Consider the following 19,783-nt stretch of genomic DNA (forward strand, 5'->3'; position numbering starts at 1 on the left):
GGGAGGGTGCTGTATAATTTCATGCTTGTCTGTTGCCTGTTTAGGGCCTTTCAGACTATGTCAGTAATAAGTGAGCGCTCTTCTCATTTGTTGGCGGGTGTTATCCGGCCAATCCATATTATTGGTTTGAACAGCAGTAGCTACCCGCTCTGGGATACATTGTAATAGTAGTGCATTAAAGCTGGGGCGAGGGATTTCCTACATGACAAGTGGTGTCCCCTACATGGGTGGAGTATGTGGAGCAAAGCCGATCTGAACTGGCCTCCTCCTGCTTTGGGCTGCACTCCAATACCCTAATTATATATACCTGGTGTTGTTGCAGACTTCTCTGGAGAGCCCCCCCCCCCCCCCAATCACCAGGATCTGGTCCCTGAGCTGGGGAACACCTCTGGAAAAGGCCTCCCAATCATTGTAACCCCCAACTGGGGTTTCCATCTCGAACCCTCGCTTGGGGCCAGAGCCAAGCAGCACAGACTGAAGAGGTCCTGAGGTGTGGCTAGATACATTTGAATTGTCCCTGTAATAAATCAATGAAATCCTCTGGACTCGTCTTTCGGTTTTTGGGGGGGGGGGCGCAGGGGGGGGAGGTGTGTGGGACAGAATCAAGCACATCTCTTGGGCTTTCCAATTTAACCCTAGGGAGCTCTAACCCTGATTTAACCCTGGGGGACTCTAACCCCGATTTAACCCCGGAGTCTCTCACCCCGATTTAAACCTGGGGGACTCTAACCCCGATTTAACCCTGGGGGACGCTCACCCCGATTTAACCCTGGGGGACAGTCACCCCTATTTAACCCTGGGGGCTCTCACATCGATTTAACCCCGGGGGACTCTCACCCCGATTTAACCCTGGGGGACTCTAACCCCGATTTAACCCAGGGGGACGCTCACCCCGATTTAACCCTGGGGGACAGTCACCCCTATTTAACCCTGGGGACTCTCACCCCGATTTAACCCTGGGGACTCTAACCCCGATTTAACCCTGGGGACTCTTACCCCGATTTAATCCTGGGGACTCTAACCCCGATTTAACCCTGGGGACTCTCACCCCGATTTAACCCTGGGGGACACTCACCCCGATTTAAGCCTGGGGGACTCTAAGCCCGATTTAACCTGGGGGACTCTCACTCCGATTTAACCCTGGGGGACTCTCACTCCGATTTAACCCTGGGGACTCTAACCTCGATTTATCCCTGGGGGACTCTCACCCTGATTTAACCCTGGGGACTGTCACCCCGATTTAACCCTGGGGGACTCTAACCCCGATTTAACCCTGTGGAGTCTAACCCCGATTTAACCCTGGGGAATCTCACCCTGATTTAACCCTGGGGGACTCTCACCCCGATTTAACGCCGGGGACTCTAACCCCGATTTAAGCCTGGGGACTCTCACCCCGATTTAGCCCCGGGGGACTCTCACCCCGATTTAACCCTGGGGCACTCTAACCCCGATTTAACCCTGGGGGACGCTCACCCCGATTTAACCCTGGGGGACAGTCACCCCTATTTAACCCTGGGGGCTCTCACATCGATTTAACCCCGGGGGACTCTCACCCCGATTTAACCCTGGGGACTCTAACCCCGATTTAACTCTGGGGACTCTTACCCCGATTTAATCCTGGGGACTCTAACCCCGATTTAACCCTGGGGACTCTCACCCCGATTTAACCCTGGGGGACACTCACCCCGATTTAAGCCTGGGGGACTCTAAGCCCGATTTAACCTGGGGGACTCTCACTCCGATTTAACCCTGGGGGATTCTCACCCCGATTTAACCCTGGGGGACTCTAACCCCGATTTAACCCTGGGGACTCTCACTCCGATTTACCCTGGGGCACTCTAACCCCGATTTAACCCTGGGGACTCTCACCCCGATTTAACCCTGGGATCTCTCACCCCGATTTAACCCTGGGGACTCTAACCCCGATTTATCCCTGGGGGACTCTCACCCTGATTTAACCCTGGGGACTCTCACCCCGATTTAACCCTGGGGAACTCTAACCCCGATGTAACCCTGGGGACTCTCTCCCTGATTTAACCCTGGGGGACTCTCACCCTGATTTAACCCTGGGGGACTCTAACCCCGATTTAACCCTGTGGAGTCTAACCCCGATTTAACCCTGGGGAATCTCACCCTGATTTAACCCTGGGGGACTCTCACCCCGATTTAACGCCGGGGACTCTAACCCCGATTTAAGCCTGGGGACTCTCACCCCGATTTAACCCTGGGGATTCTAACCCCGATTTAACCCTGGGGGACTCTAACCCCGATTTAACCCTGGGGACTCTCACCCTGATTTAACCCCGGGGACTCTAACCCCGATTTAACCCTGGGGGCTCTCACTCTGATTTAACCCTGGGGACTCTCACCCCGATTTAACCCTGGGGGACTCTAACCCCGATTTAACCCTGGGGGACTCTAACCCCGATTTAACTCTGGGGGACTCTCACCCCGATTTAACCTTGGGGGACTCTAACCCCGATTTAACCCTGGGGACTCTCACTCCGATTTACCCTGGGGCACTCTAACCCCGATTTAACCCTGGGGACTCTCACCCCGATTTAACCCTGGGATCTCTCACCCCGATTTAACCCTGGGGACTCTAACCTCGATTTATCCCTGGGGGACTCTCACCCTGATTTAACCCTGGGGACTGTCACCCCGATTTAACCCTGGGGAACTCTAACCCCGATGTAACCCTGGGGACTCTCTCCCTGATTTAACCCTGGGGGACTCTCACCCTGATTTAACCCTGGGGGACTCTAACCCCGATTTAACCCTGTGGAGTCTAACCCCGATTTAACCCTGGGGAATCTCACCCTGATTTAACCCTGGGGGACTCTCACCCCGATTTAACGCCGGGGACTCTAACCCCGATTTAAGCCTGGGGACTCTCACCCCGATTTAACCCTGGGGATTCTAACCCTGATTTAACCCTGGGGGACTCTAACCCCGATTTAACCCTGGGGACTCTCACCCTGGTTTAACCCCGGGGACTCTAATCCCGATTTAACCCTGGGGGCTCTCACTCTGATTTAACCCTGGGGACTCTCACCCCGATTTAACCCTGGGGGACTCTAACCCCGATTTAACCCTGGGGGACTCTAACACCGATTTAACTCTGGGGGACTCTCACCCCGATTTAACCATGGGGATGCTAACCCCGATTTAACCTTGGGGGACTCTAACCCCGATTTAACCCTGGGGACTCTCACCCTGATTTAACCCCGGGGACTCTAACCCCGATTTAACCCTGGGGGCTCTCACTCTAATTTAACCCTGGGGACTCTCACCCCGATTTAACCCTGGGGGACTCTCACCCCGATTTAACCCTGGGGGACTCTAACCCCGATTTAACTCTGGGGGACTCTCACCCCGATTTAACCCTGGGGACTCTCACCCCGATTTAACCCTGGGGACTCTCACCCCGATTTAACCCTGGGGGACTCTCACCCCGATTTAACCCTGGGGACTCTAACCCTGATTTAACCCTGGGGGCTCTCATCCTGATTTAACCCTGGGGACTCGAACCCCGATTTAACCCTGGGGGACTCTAACCCCGATTTAACTCTGGGGAGCTCTAACCTTGATTTAACCCTGGGGACTCTTCCCCCGATTTAACTCTGGGGTGCTGTAACCTTGATTTAACCCTGGGGCACTCTAACCCCGATTTAACCCTGGGGGGCTCTAACCTCGATTTAACCCTGGGGGACTCTTACCCCGATTTAACTCTGGGGAGCTCTAACCTTGATTTAACCCTGGGGACTCTAACCCTGATTTAACTCTGGGGTGCTGTAACCTTGATTTAACCCTGGGGACTCTAACCCCGATTTAACCCTGGGGGGCTCTAACCCCGATTTCACCCCGGGGGCTCTAACCCCGATTTAACCCCAGTTAAAATCAAAGTTTCACTTTGAGCATCAATTCCAATCTGTGAGGGATAGAAACTGGGGAAAAGAGAAATGCTCAGGTCGTAAAGGAGGATGAGATGTCTTTGAAGATAATGCAGATCGTTTATAACAGGGTGAGATTCTCTAATCCAGTTTATCCTCAGGTATGATACAGCTGGATCACAGGTGGGAGTGATACCTATTGTGGTTGAAAGGCCTGTGGAAAATCAGGCAGTAAGATGTTACAGGCAGTATATCCTGGGAATTCTCCTGACTCTGTGGTAAAAAGGTCACAAAGCCACAGGTTAAAATAGGAGGGAAATCAAAGAATAAAGATAAGGAAATTAAAGTTCAATTATCAGAAACGTTGTTTGATTGAATGGCTGAGAAAAAAAAACAGAAACAGGTGGAGGACAAAGTGGATATTTTTAGTTCAGAGAGGTTAGTCAAATTACAACAAAGCAGTTGTATCAAAAAGCGTACACAGAAGCAGGATCTGAGTGTGTCCCAGAATGTTAGGATCTTAAAATGGAAGTTTTAATGACGAAATGGAGACCATCACGTGTTCAGGTCGATATGTGGGAACACCACCAACTTCAAGTTCCCCTCTAAGCCACTGACCATCCTGACTTGGAAATATATCACCGTTTCTTCAGTGTCGCTGGGTCAAGATCCGGGAATTCACTCCCAAATGGCATTGTGGGTCAACCACAGCAGGTGGACTGCAGCGGTTCAAGAAGACAGCTCACCACCACCTTCTCAAGGGGGCAACTAGGGACAGGCAAGAAATGCAGGCCAGCCTGGCAATGTCCACATTCCACAGAAAGTATATGAGGGAGGATGGGGATGTGGGAGGATGGGGATGTAGGAGGATGGGGATGAGGGAGGATGGGGATGTGGGAGGATGGGGATGTAGGAGGATGGGGATGAGGGAGGACGGGGATGTAGGAGGATGGAGATGAGGGAGGATGGGGATGTAGGAGGATGGGGATGTAGGAGGATGGGGATGAGGGAGGATGGGGATGTGGGAGGATGGGGATGTGGGAGGATGGGGATGTGGGAGGATGGGGATGAGGGAGGATGGGGATGTGGGAGGATGGGGATGTGGGAGGATGGGGATGAGGGAGGATGGAGATGAGGGAGGATGGGGATGAGGGAGGATGGGGATGTAGGAGGATGGAGATGAGGGAGGATGGGGATGAGGGAGGATGGGGATGAGGGAGGATGGGGATGTGGGAGGATGGAGATGAGGGAGGATGGGGATGAGGGAGGATGGGGATGTAGGAGGATGGAGATGAGGGAGGATGGGGATGTAGGAGGATGGGGATGTAGGAGGATGGGGATGAGGGAGGATGGGGATGTGGGAGGATGGGGATGTGGGAGGATGGGGATGTGGGAGGATGGGGATGAGGGAGGATGGGGATGTGGGAGGATGGGGATGAGGGAGGATGGGGATGTAGGAGGATGGAGATGAGGGAGGAAGGGGATGTAGGAGGATGGAAATGTAGGAGGATGGAGATGAGGGAGGAAGGGGATGTAGGAGGATGGGGATGAGAGAGGATGGGGATGTAGGAGGATGGGGATGTGGGAGGATGGGGATGTGGGAGGATGGGGATGTGGGAGGATGGGAATGTGGGAGGATGGCGATGAGGGAGGATGGGAATGAGGGAGGATAGTCATGTGGGAGGATGGGGATGAAGGAGGATGGGGATATAGGAGGATGGGAATGGGGTAGGATGGAGATCCAGGAGAAATGGGATGACAGACAATGAGGATCTCGGAGAAGAAGAATGAGGGAGGATGGTGAGGGAGGATAGTGATGAGGGAGGAATGGGATGAGGGAGGATGGGGATGAGGGAAGAAAGGGATGAGAGTGGATGGGAATGTGGGAGGATGGGGATGAAGGAGGATGGGAATGAGAAAGGACAGAGAAGAGTGAGGATGGGGATGAGATGAGGTGGGAATGTTGGAGAATGGGGATGAGGAAGGATGGGGATGTGGGAGGATAAGGATGAGGGAGGATGGGAAAGAGGGAGGATGTGTATCGCGGTAAGTGTAACAATATGGCTCCAGTTTTATCCTCCACCACCTGGCTTTCTCAAATATAGCATTTAGTCGCAAACTCTAACATTCTTTTAAACATGTTTTGTTATTTTCTGGAACTGATGATGATATTTTAATTATCTATGTGTATGAATCCCTATGAGTCTTTGTACCATCAGTGTTCCTAGCTTATCACTGTTTTGAAAGTATTCAGATCTACCCGTTCTGGTTCTGAAGTGGATGACCACACAATTGCCAACATTGGAGTTTATTTGCCATAGTTTGGTCTATTATTTCTTGCTAATTTGATGCTTCCTGATGTTTTATTTCCAGTGCTGCTTATCTTTCTGTGCAAAGAATATTTGGATCTGGTGTTTTTGATCCCATTATTAAAATCGCTGATCACCATAGTGGGGTCACATATACTGGGAGGAGGTGGGGGTGATCATACCGGACTTGTATTTTTATATTTGTATTTGTTTGTGGGATGTGGTCATCATTTGCTAGGCTGGCATTTACTGCTCATTCCGAATTGCCCTGGGGTCAAGGATGGCAGATTTCCATCACTAAAGGCCATTAGTGAATCACATTGATTTTTACAAAGGAGAGAGGTTACATGATCGCCATTGGTATATTATTATGATAGATTTTTAATCATTTCAAATTTCACAATGTCCCACGGTGGGATTGGACCCCATGTCCTGAGAACATTAATAATGGATTTCTGGATTACTGGCCCAGTGACATTACCAATATACCTCCCCTGATACAATGCAGAAACCCAGCGTAATGTTTTCGGGTCATATAATCCCAGATACCATGGCAGACAACCCCAAGAAATATCTGGAATCAAAATCTGACCTAATGATGACCATGTAACCACTGTCGATCCTCAGAAGAAAATCCATCTGGTTTACTGATGACCATAGGGGAAAGAAATTTGCTATTTTCCATGACAGCTCCTCGTGAGGGAATTCCCATCATCTGATCTTGTCTTGGAGACACAGTATTGAGATGGATGGTCCAGTCGGTTTTGGTCAGTGGTAACTCCAAGACATTAATAGTGGGGGATTCAATGATGATAATGAGATTGGATGTGAGGGGGAGACAGCTCTGGTCTCCTTTGTTGGAAATGGTCATTGCCTGGCACTCATGTGAAAGTTCCTTCCTACTTCACGACCCAAGAGAGAATGTGGTTCAGATCTTGCTACGTAAGGATATGGACTGCTGCAATGTATGAGTAGTTATGAATGGTTGTTATACATTGTGCAATCAACTGAAAACATTACCACTTCTTTCCTAACTATGGAGCAAAGGCCATTCTTAAAGATGGTTGGGCTTGGGACACTATTATGAGGAACTGCAGCTGCGAGGTCCTGGAACCAAAGTCATTCACATCACACAGCAATAGACAACTTCTTTTGTGCTAGTCATGACCTAAAATGTATTTCTGTATCATCTCCTCAATCTGTGGAAAGCACCACACTGGTTTCTGTTATGCTTGTATACAGTTTCCTCGATACCTGTACAGTCCCACAATACAACTATGTTCTGTAGAATCCCCTTACTCTGTGTATAGTTCCACACATAACTATGTTTCTATGTAGTGGTCTATGGACTAGTGACCAGTTATCGGTGGCAAAAGCCTTTTGCCTACCAACAACTGTGTCATTAGTTTTCTGGGAACTGAACCTTTTGGGGTGGAAACACGTCACAGAGAGAAGTTGTTTGATCTCCATGGGAGTTGATTCTCTGGTCTCTCCAGTTCCAACCCATTTTAAACATGAAAATCTGTTCCTCTTTCGTTCAGCGGTTGTTGTAAGCTGTGACTTTTAACTGAAACGTCACAGCCCTTTTATCAGTGAACCATGCACTTTGTGTCTCGTGCAAAACAGTGGAAACTTTTGCAGAAATATGATTGAAAAGCAACATTCTAACTGGTATAATAATCATAAGGATCACCTCAACAATCTGTTAATAGGAACCACTGAAATGTTTACAGGTATTCCTATGTCTGAAACCTATTTTTCCCTGTCTGTTTTTCTGACTGTGAGTTTAAGGAGGAGTTTATAAGGGGATTGGAGTTTTAGTTTGTTGTGTTATACACAGATGTTTATCTGTAGCTACAATCTTTCTGACTTCTTGCTCAGGACAAAAACTTGGTCCATACTTTCTATCTACTTGGATCTGTTAATCAGATGAAATAGGAAATTCTGTGTAGTTATTTTAACATTTGGAACTTTGTACTTACTCCAGTAGAGGGCTTGATATCCACTACACACTCAAGTGAATCCTGAAAGTATAGTCCCATCTTCTAACTGTGTTTCTGTCGACTTCTCGCATTCCGATTGGGGTCTGACACTGTAACTGTGTTTTTGTAGAGCCCCTCACTTTGTGTACAATTATGCTGTCACTGATATACTAAAGTATCCCTCACTCTGTGCAGTCCCACATTGTAAATGTTTCTCCATAGTTCATTTACTCCGTGCACAGTCAGCACTGTAACCATGTATTTGTACTTCGCTCTCACTGAACAATCTTGCAACTGTGTTTCTGTTCAGCTTTCTCACTCGGCATACAGTCCCATACTAAGTATTTCTGGAGCATTCTTTCAACCTGTATAAAGTCCCACTGTGTAACTGTGCTCCTGCATAGTGTCCTCAATTAGTGCACAGTTCCCATACTGTCACTATGTTTCTCTAACGTTCCCTCAATCTGTGTACTGTCTCCCACGATAAATGTGTGTTTGTGTTGTTCCCTCAGTCCGTGTACAGTCAGACACTAATTGTGCTGACACATTTTTCTGAGAACCTTCTTTACATAAACTAAAAATCTTGAACTTAACAGACGATAAAATTCTCTGTGCAATAGTCCAATTTCCTATTCATACCTTCCTCGTGGACATGTTTCACAAAAGAATCTGAATGTTCATCGCAGGCTCTAACCATTCTGATGTGAGGTTAAAGCCATGATGTTGGAGGTCTTTTGTAATTAGTTTCAGTTCTGCCGGTCTGTCACCTTTCAGTAAATATATACCTGTTTGTTGGAGCAAAGAATAAAATCAGAATTTGATTTTCATATCAGTATCAATGTACTTATTCCTTTTAGTAACCAAGTCCCTCTGGGAGGTCCCCCTGCTCAGATTAAACCTGACTGTGATCTCTGAGAGGAAGTGGAAGGAGAAGGAACTGATCTTGATGTTATCACTGAGTTTCGGACATCTGTCACATATTAATCATAAACAATCATTGTGCTGCTCGAAAGTGGGAGCAGGTCCTTGAGAGGTTTATGAAGCTTTCAATCTATCTCCAGTCTTAAAAATACTAATCACGTCAGCTTTTTGCTCATTCTCTGAGCCTGTTCCCTTTGCTTGAATTTATAAACCTATATTTGTTGTCGTGTATTCTTATCATTTCTGTAACTCCTTCAGAAATCTAACAGAAACATGTCAACTAAAAATATCACAAAGTGCAGTCAGCAAGGAATAAAATAACAAAACTCTTAACCAACCAGATTGCATTCTTTGAAGAAGTCCCAGAAAGTGCCGACAAGTACATCCCCTGACTCCAAGTCCCTTGCGCGGGGGGACTTGGAGTCAGGGGATGTAGAGTCAGTGTGGATAGAGCTTCGAAACACTAAGGGTAAAAAGACCCTCATGGGAGTCATCTACAGGCCCCCAAACAGTAGTCTGGATGTTGGAGGTAAGTTGAATCAGGAGCTGAAATTGGCTTGTCGCAAAGATGTTACTACAGTTGTTATGGGGGATTTTAACATGCAGGTAGACTGGGAGAATCAGGATGGTATCGGGCCTCAAGAAAGAGACTTTGTGGAGTCCCTCAGGGATGGATTTTTAGAGCAGCTGGTGCTGGAGCCGACCAGGGATAAGGCGATTCTGGATCTGGTATTGTGTAACGAACCAGAATTGGTCAGTGACCTCGAAGTGAAGGAGCCATTGGGAAGTAGTGACCATAATACAATAAGCTTCAATCTGCAATTTGAGAGCGAGTGGGTACAATCTGAAGTGACAATATTTCAGTTGAATAAAGGGAAATATGGAGCTATGAGGGAGCAACTGGCCAAAGTTCAATGGTTCAATACCTTAACAGGGAAGACCGTGGAGGAACAATGGCGGATATTTCTGTGTATAATGCAGAAGTTGCAGGATCAGTTCATTCCTAAAAGGAAGAAAGATCCCAGGAGGAGACATGGGCGGCCGTGGCTGACGAGGGAAGTTAAGAAACATATAAGGTTAAAAGAGAAAAAGTATAACTTAGCAAAGATAAGTGGGAAAACGGAGGACTGGGAAGCTTTTAAAGAACAACAGAGGATTAGTAAGAAGGAAATACGCAGAGAAAAAATGAGGTACGAAGGTAAACTGGCCAAGAATATAAAGGAGGATAGTAAAAGCTTTTTTAGGTATGTCCAAGGCAAAAAAATGGTTAGGACAAAAATTGGGCCCTTGAAGACAGAAGCAGGGGAATATATTACTGGGAACGAAGAAATGGCAGAGGAATTAAATGGGTACTTCAGATCTGTGTTCACTGGGGAAGACACAAGCAATCTCCCTGAGGTAACAGTGGCTGAAGGACCTGAACTTAAGGGAATTTGTATTTGCCAGGATTTGGTGTTGGAGAGACTGTTAGGTCTGAAGGTTGATAAGACTCCGGGACCTGATGGTCTACATCCCAGGGTACTGAAGGAGGTGGCTCGGGAAATCATGGATGCGCTGGTGATTATTTTCCAGAGTTCAATAGAATTGGGGTCGGTTCCTGAGGATTGGAGGGCGGCTAATGTTGTGCCACTTTTTAAGAAGGGTGGGCGGGAGAAAGCAGGAAATTATAGACCAGTTAGTCTGACCTCAGTGGTGGGAAAGATGCTGGAGTCTATTATAAAGGATGAAATTACGGCACATCTGGATAATAGTAACAGGATAGGACAGAGTCCTATGGATTTATGAAGGGGAAATCCTGCTTGACTAATCTTCTTGAATTTTTTGAGGATGTAACTCGGAAGATGGACGAGGGAGATCCAGTGGATGTAGTGTACCTGGACTTTCAGAAAGCTTTTGATAAAGTCCCACACAAGAGGTTAGTGAGTAAAGTTAGGGCGCACGGGATTGGGGGCAAAGTACTAGATTGGATAGAGAATTGGTTGGCTAATAGGAAACAAAGGGTAGTGATTAACGGCTCCATTTCGGAATGGCAGGCAGTGACCAGTGGGGTACCGCAGGGATCCGTGCTGGGACCGCAGCTTTTTACAATATATGTAAATGATATAGAAGTTGGTATCAGCAATAACATTAGCAAATTTGCTGATGACACAAAGCTGGGTGGTAGGGTGAAATGTGATGAGGATGTTAGGAGATTACAGGGTGACCTGGACAAGTTAGGTGAGTGGGCAGATGCATGGCAGATGCAGTTTAATGTGGATAAATGTCTGGTTATCCACTTTGGTGGCAAGAACAGGAAGGCAGATTACTACCTCAGTGGTATCAAATTAGGTAAAGGGGCTGTTCAGAGAGATCTGGGTGTTCTTGTCCACCAGTCAATGAAGGCAAGCATGCAGGTACAGCAGGTCGTGAAGAAGGCTAATAGCATGCTGGCCTTCATAACAAGAGGGATTGAGTATAGAAGCAAAGAGGTACTTCTGCAGCTGTACAGGGCCCTGGTGAGACCACACCTGGAGTACTGTGTACAGTTCTGGTCTCCAAATTTGAGGAAAGACATTCTGGCTATTGAGGGAGTGCAGCGTAGGTTCACGAGGTCAATTCCTAGAATGGCAGGATTGCCTTACACGGAAAGACTGAAGCGACTGGGCTTGTATACCCTTGAGTTTAGAAGACTGAGAGGGGATCTGATTGAAACGTATTGGATTATGAAAGGATTGGACACTCTGGCAGGAGGGAACATATTTCCACTGATGGGGGAGTGCCGAACCAGAGGACACAACTTAAAAATACGGGGTAGACCATTTAGGACAGAGATGAGGAGAAACTACTTCACCCAGAGAGTGGTGGCTGTGTGGAATGCTCTGCCCCAGAGGGCAGTGGAGGCCCAGTCTCTGGATTCATTTAAGAAAGAATTGGATAGAACTCTTAAAGATAGTGGAGTCAAGGGGTATGGAGATAAGGCTGGAACAGGATACTGATTAGGAATGATCAGGCATGATCATATTGAATGGCGGTGCAGGCTCGAAGGGCAGAATGGCCTACTCCTGCATCTATTGTCTATTGTCTATTGTCTATAAGATTAATGTACTCAATGTAATACATTTGGAGTTACAAAAGGTCTGCGAGATGATACAAAATCGCAAAGACCAAATGGTGTAAATCAAAGGCCAACAACAGAATAGAAAACAAGTTGGCTACTAAACCAAACCACGAATAGTGGTTAAAGGATGTTACTCAGATTGACAAATGCTGGGAAGTGATATTCTACAAGGAACGGTGCTAGGAACACTGTTGTTCACCATTTACAGAAACAACCTGAGTTTGGGATTTGGAGAATATTTTGTCACTTCTGATAGTGTAATATGCTAATCAGACACAGCACACATCATCAAAGGAAGTGATGCTGCATCACATGATCATGCTGTTGCTTCCACAACTTTGGGTAAAATGTTGATAGCACAGTAAGAGATTGGAAATAATTGTGGGTTTCAGAGTTAACACTGAATCGACAGTTCCCTCGAATAGATTTCTGCCTGTAACTCATCCCTGTAAGTAAACCACCCAGAACCCCTCGATTGGGTTTTTGTCATTGTATACAGAAACCACCACAAAATAAAAATGTTGAGCTTGTGTAAAACACTGAGAGCACACACAGACATACACACACATACTCGCTTTCACTCTTACAGCCAACAATGAGGCTGTTCAATGGTGAGCTTGTCTATATTGTTGGGGAAGTAGGGCACAACATTGAGGGAGTCTTGCTGTGATGATTAAGGCATTTAGTGAGACAACAGCCAACATGCGTGTGAGACTGAGTGTATGTGAGTGTGTGTGTTGAGAGTGTGTGTGGGATTGTGTTTGAGAGTGTGTGTTTGTGAGATATAGAGTCAGTGTGTGAGAGAGAGTGAGTCAGTGCGTGTGAAAAAGACATGGAGTGAGTGTGTGACTGTGCGTGAGAGAGGTTGAGAGTGTGAGTATGAGAGAGGATATATATGTTCTGAAGTTGAAAACATATACTGTACCTTTAAGAAAACACTCTATCAAAGGGACCTTTTCATGTGAAAATTTACCAAGAATGTTTAGAAAGACAAAGGAAGGACATTCTTTTAGAATTCGCAAACAGGTTAGAATTGGGTGTAACCAGGGACAAAAGTAAAGCTGACATTGTAATGGAGTTGGTCAAACCCTGAGGGGTATCAGAGAAACAGACAAGTGCAATAGAGTTAGAAAAACTTCAATTAAAACTGAGGCAAACAGAGTTAGAAGATAAAGAAAAGGAATGAAGAGCCATGTTAGAGGGAAAAGGAAGGGAGAGAAGGGACTTAGCTGAGCAAAGAGAAAAAGAAAGAGCAAAGGAGAGAGAATCTGAACTTCCAAAGTTGTGAATTAGACAGGAAAGTCATGTTAACAGGATGGAGATGAAGAGAGAAGGTAGTGATGTGTACAAATATGTTAAAACATTGCCACATTTTGATGAGAAAGATGATGAAGCCTTCTTCATTTAATTTGAAAAATTGGCGGGGCCGATGGAGCGGTGAGAGAACTTGTGGGTAATGCTCATTCAGACTAAGCTGATAGGCAGAGTTAGTGAGGTGTATGCAGTGCTGTCAGATGAGGGGTCAAGATATGATGCAGATGTCAAAAAGACTAGTTTGAGTGCTTATGAAATGGTTCCAGAAGCATATAGACAGTGGTTCAGAAACATAAAGAAGGAACCAGGTCAGACTTGTGTTGATTTGAAAGATTTAAACATAGTAATTTTAGATGGGTGTGGACCTTAAAAATAGATAAGATATGTGAGGCACTAAGAGAGGTTACGCTGCCTGAGGAGTTTAAAAACTCACTTCCAGAGATGATAAGAATTCACGAGGATGAACAGAAAGTTGAAGAAGTGAGAAGACTGGCAGAGATGGCAGATGAGTGTACAAGAGTGCACAAGGTGAAATTTAGCTTCCGAAAGGAATTTCATCCTGTGCAGGATAGAAATTGGGAGAAGGGGAGAGCCTTTACTACAAAACAAAGAATAGAGCACGGTGGGAATAGTTTACACAGGTTAAAAAAGAAGCCCAAGGGGGTGGAAAGGAGATGAAAGGTGTTTTCACAATAATGGACTGGGATACATAAAATTACAGTGCCTGGGGTTTAAGAAAGGCACTGGGAAAAGGTGTTTTCACTGCCAGAAGGTGGGACACATAAGATCACAGTGCTGGTCGTTGAAGAAAGGCACTGTGGGAAAAGATGTGGTGAAAGAGGCTAAGCCAGTGGGATTAATGACAGTCGTAAAGGAAATACCAAGAAAAGTTGAGGAGCTGCAGGAGAGTGCACAGCCCCAAGGCAGGGGCTGGTTATTGAGTTAGTGCCTGATCACTATAAAGACTTCATCTCTGTGGGTAAAGTTTACTCAGGAAAAACAGTTGGGGGGTGGGGAGACGGGAAAGATGTTACAATTTGGAGAGATATGGGAGCTAATCAGTGGTTATGCCCTCTCGTACAAGCTGACATCATTACCCAAGGAAAAGGTCTTTCACTGTCTACCCTATCTAATCCTCTGATCATCTTGTATGTCTCTATCAAATCCCCCCTTCACCTCCTTCTTTCCAATGAGAACAGACACAAGTCTCTCAGCCTTTCCTCATAAGACCTTCCCTCCAGACCAGGCAACATCCTGGGAAATCTCCTCTGCACCTTTTCCAATGCTTCCACATCCTTCCTGACCCATGGAGAAGTGGGATCAGAAAGACAGTGCACTTTTCTCATCTCAGTCATAACATAAAACAGGAGGCTCACTGTGGGATACCTGATGCTACAAACATGTCAGTGGAAGTAAGGGAATAATAACTGGAAAAAGGATAAATGCCTTTGGCAGTTACAGAAACGTTCCTGAAGAGGGGCATTTTATCCCTGAGTGATGGACAAAAAGTAACCAAAGCCAGGCTGTTAGAATTGGTGAGGAAGTGGAAGTTAGGATTCAAAGCAGGGACAAGTAAAGTAGACTTAATTGGGGTAATAGCAGAGCATTTAAAACTGGAAAAGAAGCAAACTGATACAAGAGGTGAGTCAACTGAATTACCAAGGCTTCAGTTCCTGATGGAGCAGCTTGAACAAGAAAATGAAATGGGGAAACTCGAGCTTCAAATGAGGAAAAATGAAAACAAACAGAAACCAGACAAAGAATGAGGACTTCAGTGAGATGAAAGAGAGAGAGAGAATTATAAAAAATGAAACTGGAGCATTGACATACAGAGGGATCTGGGCATTCAGGTGCACAGATCCCTGAAAGTGACAACACAGGTGGATAAGGTGGTCAGGATGGCATACAGCACATTTGCTTTCATTGGCTGGAGCATCGAATATAAAAGTTGGCAAGTTATGTTACAGCTGAACAAACCGTATTTATGCCACGTTTTTAATATTGCATGGGGTTCTGCTCTCCACACTACCAGAAGTACATAGGTGCTTTGGAGGAGGTGCAGAGAAGGTTTACTGTAATGTTGCCTGGTCTGGAGAGTTTGGATAATAAGGAGATGTTGGATAAATTCAGATTATTTTCACTGGAATAATAGAAGCTGTGGGGTGTCCTGATCGAGCTCTATCAAATTATGAGAAACATAAATAGGGTGGATCGTCAGAGACCGGAATTTTAGGTGCAGGAGAAAGAGAGTGAATGAGCATTGAAAAGTGAAACAGAAGAGGTGCAGGAGAAAGGAAAGGGAGTGTGAAAAGGAATACTGGGTTAGAAAGCTGGAAGGGAGAAAGAAGATGGCTGAGACTATGAGGAGTTTTCCAGTGGGGAAACATCTAGATTCAACCCAAGAGCCAGTGGGAAGATTTTTAAATTGGTGAAAGTCTTTCTGGGGTTTGATGAAAAGGACATAGAGGCATTTTAAAATTTCTTTTGAAAGGACAGCCAAACAGATGCTGTGGTCAAAAGAAAAGTGGGCATTGCTTGGACAAAACCTTGCTTTCTGAAGAGGCTTCTGGAGATATTGAGGTGAGAAAAAGGACGATTTTCATCTCACAGGAGCTGGTCTCAGAGGTTGACAGGCAGCTATTTCTGGAATACCCAGAAGCAGTCTGGACAAACTTATAGAGAATTTGAGAGATGATTTGACTGGAGTGAAAGTAGCAGCTTCTCTAGTTGTTATTGAGAGCTCAGTGAGGTCAAGGAGGTGGAGCTGTTACAGGTAAAGGTTCCAAGAATTTATCCTTGATGTTTTATAAAACCATATACACAAGATCATTGGAAAACCACAAACTTCAATCAAACTGTAAACATTTCATTGTCATTCCAGTTTTTAAGGAATCATGTAGCAGGGTGTTAGTGGACTGTGTAAGATGTTTATTGAAAACAAAAGCAGGATACCAGCATATCCTTAACCCTGTGGATATATATGGTTCTACTGTTCCCAGAGACCATGCCCTTGGGAACAATTATTGTTCATATAGTGATAGAGAGAGTGACTCAATGCTTCACTTGATATTGTGATGAAGGCCTTGATGTATAAAGAAGAGTATTGTCATGGTAATGTCATTGAACTACTAATCCAGAACTTTAGGCTCTGAAGAGATTGGTGTGAGTCCTACTCTAGTAGGTGGCGAAATTCAACAAAAATCTGGAATAAAAAGCTGGCTTAATGGTGACCATGCAATGATTCCCATAAAAGCCCATCTGGTTTCCTTTAAGGGGGGATATCTGTTATCCTTACCTGCTCGGGTCTGCACCTGATTCCAGATCCACAGCATCCTGGTTCACTCTGAATTACCTTCCGGACAAGTCGGGATGGGCAATAAATGCTAACAAATCCTAACAATAAACAAAACCAATATTATTCATATTGTTTGGAAACCTGGGTTCTAGAGTAGAGGGAACATGTACAGCTCTGTGTTTGATCTGTAGTGGTGTTAAAAGGGAAAGGACATAGTTTCAGTTCCAGAAACAGAAAGAAACGTGATAAAAGAATCTGCGGTTTCAGACAAATAAGGTGTCCTGTGACTCAGGCTGCAGAAAGACAGAACCATCCAGAACTTCAGGAAGAGCGTGTAGTTTCCATCAGAGAGAAGAATAGAGTCAAGGAGATGTACAGCACGGAAACAGACCCTTCGGCTCAACTTGTCCGTGTCGACCAGATATCCCAACCCAATCTAGTCCCAACTGCCAGCACTTGGCCCATATCCCTCCAAACCCTTCCTATTCATATACCCATCCACATGCTTTTAATTGTTGCAATTGTACCAGCCTCCATCACTTCTTCTGGCAGCTCATTCCATATACGCACCACCCTTTGCGTGAAAAAGTTGCCCCTTAGGTCTCTTTTATATCGTTCCCCTCTGACCCTAAACCTATGCCCTCTAGTTCTGGACTCCTGCTCTTATTTCAGTCCTAACATTACATGCTGTTCCTCTTTTTATGACTTGATTTTCATCATTTATATAAATGATTTGGATGTGAGCACAAAAGGTATAGTTAGTAAGTTTGCAGATGACACCAAAATTGGAGGTGCACTGGACAGTGAAGAAGGTTACATCAGATTACAACAGGATCTTGATCAGATGGGCCAATGGGCTGAGGAATGGCAGATGGAGTTTAATTCAGATAAATGTGAGGTGTTGCATTTTGGGAAAGCAAATCTTAGCAGGACTTATATACTGAGTGGTAAGGTCTCAGGGAGTGTTGCTGAAAAAAAGAGACCTTGGAGTGCAGGTTCATAGCTCTTTGAAAGTGGAGTCACAAGTTGATAAGATAGTGAAGAAGGCGGTTTGGTCAGAGTATTGAGTACAGCAGTTGGGAGGTCATGTTGCAGCTGCACAGGACATTGGTTTGGCCACTGTTGGAATGTTGCATGCAATTCTGGTCTCCTTCCGACCAGAAGGATGTTATGAAACTTGAAAGGGTTCAGAAAAGATTTAGAGTCTTAGAGTCATAGAGATGTACAGCATGAAAACAGACCCTTTGGTCCAACTTGTCCATGCTGATCAGACATCCTAACCCAACCTAGTCCTACCTGCCAGCACCTGGCCCATATCCCTCCAAACCCTTCCTATTCATATACCCATCCAGATGCCTTTTAAATGTTGCAATTGTACCAGCCTCCACCACTTCCTCTGGCAGCTCACTTCAAAGGTGTACCAGCCTCTGTGTGAAAAAGTTGCCCCTTAGGTTTGTTTTCTTTCTTTATTTTGGAAAGATGTTGTGACACTTGAAAGGGTTCAGAAATATTTACAAGTGGAGTTGAGGATGAGCTCATGAACAGCTGAACAGACTCAATGGGCTGAATGGCCTGTTTCTGCTCCACTGTCTGATGGATTTATTGGTCAGTGCATTGAATACAGGAGTTAGGGACGTCATGTTGTAGCTGGACAGGACATTGGTGAGGCCACATTCAGAAAACTGCGTTCAATTCTGATTTCCCTGCTACAGGAAGGATGTTGTTAGAATTTAAAGGCTTCAGAAAAGATTCACAAAAATGTTGCAGGGATTGGAGGCTTTGAGCAAAAGGGAGAGGCTGAATGGGCGGGGGTATTTTTCCCTGAAGCATCAGATGCTGAGGGGTGACCGTATAGAAGTTTATAAAATCATGAGGGGCATGGATAGGGTGAACTAACAAGGTCTTTTTTCCCAAGGTTGCCCAATTCAAAACTGTAGGGCATAGGTTTAAGATGAGAGAAAAAGACTTAAAAGGGCTTTGAGGGGCAACCTTTTCACACAGAGGGTGATATGTGTGTGGAAAGAGCTGCCAGAGGAAGTGGTGGAGGCTGGGACAATTACAACATTGAAAAGGCACTCGGATGGGTACATTAATAGGATATTTTTGATTGCACAGTGTTCAGCAGAATTCACAACTCCTCAGACACTGAAGCAGTCTGTGCTCAAATGCAACAAGATCAGGACAATATCCAGGCTTGGACCAACAAGTGGCAAGTAACATTCATGCCACACAAATGCCAGACAATGTTCAAAATTCTGATAACAGCGGGGAAGAAGCTGTTCTTGAATCTGTTTGTATGAATATTGAAACTGTTATGTGTTCTGCCCTACAGGAGATAGTGGAAGAGAGTATAATCGGGGTGGGAGGTCTTTAATGATGTTGATTGTTTTCCTGACACAAAGGGAAGTATAGATGGAGTCAGTGGACTGAAGGCTGGATTGTGTGATGGTCTGGGCTATATTCACGACTCTCTGTAACATCTTGTGGTCTGGAGAAGACCAGTTACTATGATGTACCTGCTATTATAGACTCTCTTGTCTCTACCGATAACGGGCCTTTGCTAATGTAAAGAGATCTTTACATTCTGTTTTTAACTTTCCTGCTGTTTTATATTCATATTCTATTTTGTCTTTCCCAATTTCTTGGTGCTCCTTTGCTGAATTCTATGTTTGAAGTCCGATACACGTAAAGTAGTTTTCGTTCTTTCTAATTCTCAGCTGTGGACAGGGAACGATCTCTCCAGGCATCATTCAAAACAAAACTATACAGGTCGTGTCAGGGTGTACAAAACAGAAGATCATGGAAGAACTGAGTGCAACTCCCCAATATCATGAGAGAAACATCTCAGATATACCCTTACATGTGACTCAAAACCAGGGTTGGTCACTTATAAACAGTGGAGGCTGTACTGACTTGCATCTGATTTGCAGAGTAGAGGAAGAGGAAACCCAAGAAGATCATTGAACAGTTTT

At 45.4% G+C, this 19,783-nt stretch overlaps 1 long non-coding RNA gene across 1 annotated transcript in view; it reads right to left on the reverse strand.

Moving 5' to 3' along the window:
* LOC140460187 (uncharacterized) overlaps window positions 1–19,783 on the reverse strand; it is a 94,588-nt gene that overhangs the window by 7,074 nt on the left and 67,731 nt on the right. The window contains exons 4-5 of the long non-coding RNA XR_011953900.1: window positions 16,812–16,909; window positions 8,824–8,969 (exon numbers count right to left, since the gene is read on the reverse strand). This is a non-coding gene — a long non-coding RNA (uncharacterized lncRNA). The remainder of the gene's footprint in view (window positions 1–8,823; window positions 8,970–16,811; window positions 16,910–19,783) is intronic.

This window comes from Chiloscyllium punctatum, chromosome 36 (assembly GCF_047496795.1).
Source record: "Chiloscyllium punctatum isolate Juve2018m chromosome 36, sChiPun1.3, whole genome shotgun sequence".
Lineage (NCBI taxonomy): Eukaryota > Metazoa > Chordata > Chondrichthyes > Orectolobiformes > Hemiscylliidae > Chiloscyllium > Chiloscyllium punctatum.